The sequence below is a fragment of the Myotis lucifugus genome, unplaced genomic scaffold (assembly GCF_000147115.1).
Source record: "Myotis lucifugus unplaced genomic scaffold, Myoluc2.0 scaffold_3, whole genome shotgun sequence".
In the NCBI taxonomy this organism is placed as follows: domain Eukaryota; kingdom Metazoa; phylum Chordata; class Mammalia; order Chiroptera; family Vespertilionidae; genus Myotis; species Myotis lucifugus.
In genome coordinates this window covers 22,008,981-22,016,677 of record NW_005871051.1, presented here as the reverse complement: position 1 = coordinate 22,016,677, position 7,697 = coordinate 22,008,981, and positions in this window count along the sequence as shown.

Below are 7,697 nucleotides of genomic sequence, written 5' to 3'. Positions count from 1 at the left end.
GAGTGTTGTAATGAAGATTAAACAAGTTAATGCATATAAAGTATTTTAAACACTGTCTGTCAAAAACTTGATGCCCAGTAAATGTGAGCTATTTTGATGTGCCAGAGTGGGCCAGGAGATCAGAAATTCAAAGACTAATAAGTCTCAGGGACTGCAAGGCACTCAGAGGCCCCTCATTCCCCGCAGGTAAAGTCTGCGTACCCTCGTCAAAGCCAAGATAGTGTCAGCCAATCCCAGACCTGGTTCCCAGGCCTGCTGGATGAGGTGGTGTCTGAAAGCCCAAGTTGCACCCGTGGTTTCATGTCTGAATCTTTCTCCTCTGGTTTCTGATTGGCCTTTGTCACTCATGCCCTTTCTTTTGGGGGCAGAGACCACAGTGCAATGGAAGCTGCACCAGCCTGAGAGCCACGTGTGGGGCTGCCAGCGACTTAGATAAATTGCAATGGTGACGCTGTTGAGTCTGTGAAGTTGGGTGAAAATTTCGAAAGTTACATGTTTAAAGTAGCTAAAAAGTGACCAAGAGAGCACTGAATCCAATTCTTCACCTCTTCCATGACCTTGAGACCTAGTGAAGGTCAGTGACTGGACCTCCAAAGGCAAGGCAAAGGCAAGACTAGAACCTAGATCTCCAATTCTCATCACAGGCTCCTGGGATTTTAGAATTGAAAAGAACCCGGGGCAGTACACAGTCCAAACTTCTATTTTTACTGATGAGGACACTAAGGCTCGGTGGTTGAAAGGCAGTTCATTGCTGCCCCTACTTCTTAGGCCCGCTGAATTGAACTGATATTCTTTTTTATTAAGTTGTACTTGGGAAGGTGGAGACCAATTATAGGAAAAATAAGGTTCCTAAGAATGGGCTGAGTGCATAAAGGATGTTTTCCCACTTAACATTAATTTTCTTTAGGTAGAGGGAAAAAGGTTTATACTGGTAGCTGTTACTCAAAATGAACACAGGGTGTCACCATGGTCATGCCTTATTCTGAAATTAGTCTGGTCTTTAAAAGCCTTACTACAGACTCGAAAGACTGTTAGCATCTAGTCCAGGGGTGGGCAACCCCTGGCACGCGTGCCAAACATGGCACGCCAGTAACTTTTGCTGGCACATGACACCCTCTCTTATAATCTTCCATTTACAATTTTTTTTCTTAATATCGACTTTTTTATTTTTCAGATAAATTCAGTGTAGGTGCATCTTAGATAAATAATTTTACATAACAAGTTATCTTAAAGACCATAGACATGGATTGACAAGAGAGGGGAAGAGCAATTTCTATGCCTCTGCCTTAACTCTCCCTGCCTTCCTAGATCCGGCCAGTGTTTTGGTTTCAGCCTCAGACGCAACGGGTTTTCATTGACAAGACAACCACCTCACCTACTTATTCAAAATTTCACTCTATAAAAATGAAACCTTCTCTCTCGCTTTGCCCACCAGTATTAACGAAAGGGGAATAAATTTCTATGTTTCTCTCAGCAGCAAAAGTCCCACTGATAATATCAAACAGTCATAAAGTTTTCTGTCGGACTATCAGTGTACATGTATACATTAAAAAATAAATGTATTTTTCATCATCATATACTGTGTTTTTGTCGCTCGAATGAATTTTATTATTTCTTCAAGGTTCTTCACATACGTATGCCTTAAGAGATATCAAGTAGGCATAACATGTTCTCAAAAAATTAGGGTTGGCACGCAGAAGAATTTTGAGTCAGAGATTTTGCTGGTTTTGGCATGCACTCACAAAAAGGTTGCCCACCCCTGATCTAGTCTGTAAGTCCGGCAAGGAGAGACAAGGTTATTTACTGCTCTGAGAGCTTCATTTTACCAGAAATCAAACTCTAAGCTAACATGCAGGCTCTCATTTTGCCTGGAGGTGTAGATTTGATGCAAGAGAACTAGCTAGGCAAATGTTCAATGGTTACAAAATGCGAAATGAAATGAGAAATGGGGAACATTCCCAATAACCACATCCAAGAAAAATAACTTGCTGTGTTGCATAGAGGGGCTCAGGTAAGCGAATACCTCCACTGCTGAGGCCCGAGATAGGTGATGCCATTTAAAAAGGGATTCAGAGAAGGGAAAAGGGGGTGCGGAAAAGCATTCTGTTCATGATTCTTTAATCGTGGGGCCAGTAGGATGTGGGTGCCATTTTGCACAGAGGGCTAAAAGCAGTTCTTTTTAAAAATAAAACCCCAGGTTTTTAGCAGAGCCCACAAAGCCTGCCACACTTGGACGAGATCTTGGATTGTTCTGCTCCCTCCTGTGCTCCAGCCCCAGGTGCCTTCCCTAGTGCCTCCAAGCACTCACCCGTCCTCTCCCATCCCCCTCACCGGCTGCTTTCCTGTCAGCCTTCAGGTTAGGTGTCCCTTCCTCAGAGTTTCTCCCTTTATTGCCCTTTGGTGTCGCTTCCCATTGTTCTCTATCACTGATCCCTGGTTCAGCCATCATAGAACTCATCACACTTTCCAAGTATGCTGTTTTTGTTGATGTACTCGTCTAGTCTACTGTACACTAAATTATACACTCACATAGGGCAGGGTACTGTGCACCCAGAACAGTGCCCAGCACATAGTAGGTACTTAATACAGAATTGCCAAATATGTGGTACTTGTGAATAAGAAAGTGTCTCTGGAGTCTTCATAAGTTGTGGGTTCTCCAGTCATTTATGTTAAAAACCGGGGGATAGGTGCCCTAGCTTTGAGGTTCTCCAGCTAAGTAGCCCTGAGGGGGAGCTTCTTAGTAGGCAACTTTGGGACTGAACCAAATTGAAAAGGAACTGACTTTGGGGCCTGTGGAGAGTGCGTGATTGCCAGTAGCAGAGAGGGAGAACTCAGAACTCGAACTCTTCTACTTTTCTTGAGGAAGATGCAGTCCGAACTAGAGCTTTGCTTTTGCCCAAGAAAGAGGCTCACAAACTGTAGTATCAAAGAATGGTTGACCTCTATTAAGTGCATACTATGTACCAGGAACCATGTGAAATACTTTGCAGGTATTACGATTGCGGTTAATTCTCACAGAAAAACTATGAATTGCATAGTAATATTATCTCCATTTATAAATGAAGAAACAGAGGCACAGAGACGGTACACAACCAGTCCAAGGTTGCAGAGCTAAGCAGTGGCGAGGCCAAGACAAAAATGGAAGCCTTGTTGGGGAATCTGAGCACACAGCTACTTCGCTATAAACCCTTGAGCAGGTCTGAATCAGCATTTCTCTGGTCAGGGTTGGGCTCGGTATCTCGAGCCTGTCCCCTCCATGATTCTGTGCACACCAAAGTCTGAAGTCCATACGGCCTCAGCAGGACTCTCCTTATGGATGTTTGAGTTCTCCCATCCATCAGTGGGGCCCTGACCATGTCCAGGGTGGTGACTCCTCAGGCTAGAGGTGGAAATATGAACGCTGAGTCCAAGACAAGGAACCTCTCAGACTCTTGCTCACAATGCTGAAAGGCTTGGCTAGAATAATACAGCCGAGTGCTTTGGGAATGAAGAGGACAAGAATAAAGGAAAGTTCAAAGTCTAGGTAAAGCACGCCGGTGGCCGAAAGATAACTGTAGTGAAAAGATAATGGACTTCGGAGCCAAGGTCACCCAAACCGAAATCCCAGCTCTGCATTTTACTGACAACCTGTTTAACTATTCTAAGTCTCAGTTTCCTCATCTATAACAGAGGGATGGTAATTTACAAGAACATCTGGAGCAATCTCAGTGCTTTCTGAAAGGTGGGAGTGGGGAGAAAACAAGTGTGAAGCAAGTGTGGCAGGAGAGGAAACAAGTGACTAGAGAGGAAAAGACGGTGTTTTAAGAAAATAGTCAATTGTAATCATGCGTGGTGTCAGATACATAATAAACTTATTGGGGCAATCACTTCAGAAGGTATAAAATATCTAATCATTATGTTGTTTGACACCTGAAACTAATACAATATTATACATCAACTGTAACTGAAAATTTAAAAATTACAAAAATATATACCAAACCACATAATTATAGGGGAAAAAGAAAAGAAAAAGAAAAGAAAGTAGACAAAAGAAAGGAGGATGAGCCTGCATAAAAAACCTCTACTGCTACATGAATTCCTGGCAATTTATGGCCTCACCCAACTCTTAAAATACTAGATTAAAAGAGCAAAATGTGCGTTTTAAAGTTAAGATTAGCGGCAAAGGGAGGCCGAACCTCCCCTGAGCCGTTTGTGGAGACTGAGGGGTCTCTCTAGGGGGTGAGCACCCTGAGAAGTTCCAGGGCCCTGAAGAACTCCCCTTCAGATCCAGCTAGCAGACAGGGGACGTTGGCTCGTCCCTAAAAAAAAAAAAATTTCATCGGAGTCACCTGAAAATCCTCTAGAGTCCTTGCAGGCTCTGCAGTATACCCAGAGAGCCACCCATAAGCTTGTTCAAGACGCCCTGCCAGTGCCCACCTCGGACCCTGTACATCCTTTCCAGCCTGGGGACTCAGTGTGGGTAAAGAAGTTCAGGACCCAAGGACTCACCCCAACTTGGAAAGGACTATACACTGTCGCCCTGCTGATGGCATCCAGACCTGGCTACACCACTCCCAGCTCCTGCACCAGGAAACGGCCTTGATCCCGGCAGCCAGCGGCCTCACCCGTGAGATCCAGGAGGAGGCTCAACGTCCGTAGGAGGGGAACTGGACTTCAGTGAGGACAGTACTGACGGGGACCGTGACACTAGGGCACTTGGTAACTGTAAGAACATTTTTTCTAGTCAGTGAGAAAGTCCAGGGCCAAGTGGGGCTAGATGCACTAGGGGACAGGAGAGCAGGAACAGAATAGAGAATGCCCCTAAAAGAAGTGGGATGAGTAAATGAAAATTAAATGTGCCAAGCTGGCAGTTTAGAAAAATTAATTCGGTCAAACTACTTGTAGTTAGGGGGCAGTACAATCCCCTAACTAGTAAAGATGAGTCCATGATTTGACTCATGTCCATAAAACCAGTGGGGAATGAAGTATGGTAGCAACCATCTCAGGTAGAAACTGTAGTTTAACTGTAATCCTGTTGTTTGGCTTGACAATAGAAAAGTTACTTTGATTTTCTGAATTGTATAAATCATCCCATTCGATTAAATGCCTTATTGATTGTAATGTGAATATCCCATGGGTTGTGGTCATACTGGTCTTAGAAAGCACATTTTCCTTTACCTGGGAAGGACAGCACCGTTATCCCAAGGTCAGAGGGCTCTAGACTCAAAACTATAATTTAAATAACATGCCTAAGTTTAACCCAGGTTACCCAAGGGCTCTAGACCCAAAACTGTAATTTAGATAACATGCTTAATTCTGCTTCTGTAAACTGCTTTTTTTTACGAACCAGGTTCCTCATTCCAAACCCTGGGATGTAATCAATACCTTTGTGATTTTTTGCCTATATAACCTTGGAGCTTCGACCATCTTGTTGCTATGAGATTTGGGGAATGGCCCCGCATAGTCCCGGATTGCAATAAATGTGACTCTTTAATTCAAAAAAATAAGTAAATAAAAAATAAAGTTAAGATTAGCATCCAGTATTTTTTAGAATACTGATCCATTCTAGAAAAAAAGCCAGCATGTAACAGGGTATTTACGATGTTGTAATGTCACAAGGTCAGAAAATATAAGGCAAAGGACCTACTCTCTTTCAACAGAAGAAGGGGAAATATTCAGTCACATAAATTTCTGTGTGTAGGGGACTGCTTGCTGACATTTCCTCAGGTGACAATAAATCTTTGTGTGCAGATTACTATGCTGCTTGTTTCTTTTTATATACGTACTTGCACTGCTGGAGTATATACTAGAGGCCCGATGCATGGATTCATGCACATTAAAAGGAAATTAATTAGAAGATGGTCAGCGGGGCGGGACTGGGCAAGAGGGGTCGGACATGCCCTGGAGCCAATCTCCTGCGGTCCCTCCCTGGCCAGCCGCACCTGAGGCGATGCTGGGGCTCGAAGGGCATCTGCGGAGTGAGGGAGTGAGCGGGGTCGCTCCAGCAGGTGGGGTCCCTTGGCCTGGCCTGTAGGGATTCAGCTGAAACCGGCAGTCCGACATCCCCCGAGGGGTCCTGGAGTGCGAGAGGGCACTCTGCAAAGTTGCTGTCGCTTGGCAGCTCCTGCATTGAGCATCTGCCCCCTGGTGGTCAGTGTGTGTCATACCTACCAGCTAGTCGGCTGGTTGGCTGGTTGGTCTGTTGCTTAGCCTTTTATATATATAGATATATTTTTATTGATTTCAGAGAGGAAGGGAGAGGGAGAAGGAGAGAGATAGAAACATCAATGATGAGAGAATCATTGATTGACTGCCTCCTGTACATCCGGATCAAGCCCACAACCCAGGCATGTGCCCTGACTGGGAATTGAACCATGACCTCTTGGTTCACAGGTTGATGCCCAACCGCTGAGCCATGCCAGCCAGGCAATCTGCTTGTTTCTTGAGCTTCATGTGCAGCTTGCACTGCTGGAGAATAGCTTGCTGGAGCCATGAAGCTACCATGCCAACCTGCTCAGCTCTCTCCATTGCTTTGAAACAATGCAGGACTTTTTAGAGACACATTTTGACATGTTTTGGAAAAGGTAGTTTGGTCAGTGAGTATACAAGGCAGCTTTTTAAAAATTATTATTCATTCAAATATTTATTGAACAGCGAAGGAGATACAAAGGTGATTAAAACATGGTCCAAGAAATGAGGCAAACACACAGGGAAGTAGAAAACAAAGTTCGGTTCCCTGAGTCACAGCGTCAGAAGAAAGTGCTGTAAGCTTTTTAAAAAAGTTAATACAAGTTAAAATTTATTACTAGTAATAACAGCAATAATTAGTGAATACTGACTTTTTAATCCTGCCAGTGTCTTTAGGACGCATGAATGAAAAAGAGGTTCTATGGAAAGTAGGTTCACAGGATGAGATGATCATAAATTCCTAACTGGGCACGTCAGGGTGGGTAGTCACGCCCCAGGCCTATAACTTTTTAGTGGAAGGTTTATATTTGTCTTAAGTAATCCCTGTCCATTGTTTCTGTGCATCTAGTCAGCCGTGGGCAAACTACGGCCTGCGGGCAGGATCCGGCCCATTTGAAATGAATAAAACTAAAAAAAAAAAAAAAAGACCGTACCCTTTTATGTAATGATGTTTACTTTGAATTTATATTAGTTCACACAAACACTCCATCCATGCTTTTGTTCCGGCCCTCCGGTCCAGTTTAAGAACCCATTGTGGCCCTCGAGTCAAAAAGTTTGCCCACCCCTGACTAGGTTAACAAACCTCTGAAATGCCTCTTTTTCAGACCCTTCCTCTAAAGCAGCGGTTCTCAACCTGTGGGTCACGACCCCTTTGGGGTCGAACGACCCTTTCACAGGGGTCACCTAAGACCATCGGAAAACACATATATAATTCCATATTGTTTTTGTGATTAATCACTATGCTTTAATTATGTTCAATTTGTAACAATGAAATTGGGGGTCACCACAACATGAGGAACTGTATTAAAGGGTCGCGGCATTAGGAAGGTTGAGAACTACTGCCCTAAAGTATGACCACCCTTAGAGAACACAGAATCTTAATCCTATCTCTGCCTTGCTCTCTCCCACCTTCACACAATCATTTTTAGGTTCCCTCCCTCATTCCAAATGCTTAAAGAAGCTATAAACTGTCGCATTTATCCACTGAGATAAACACCTCTTCTCCTGTAAGACAATCCCAGCACTCAGCA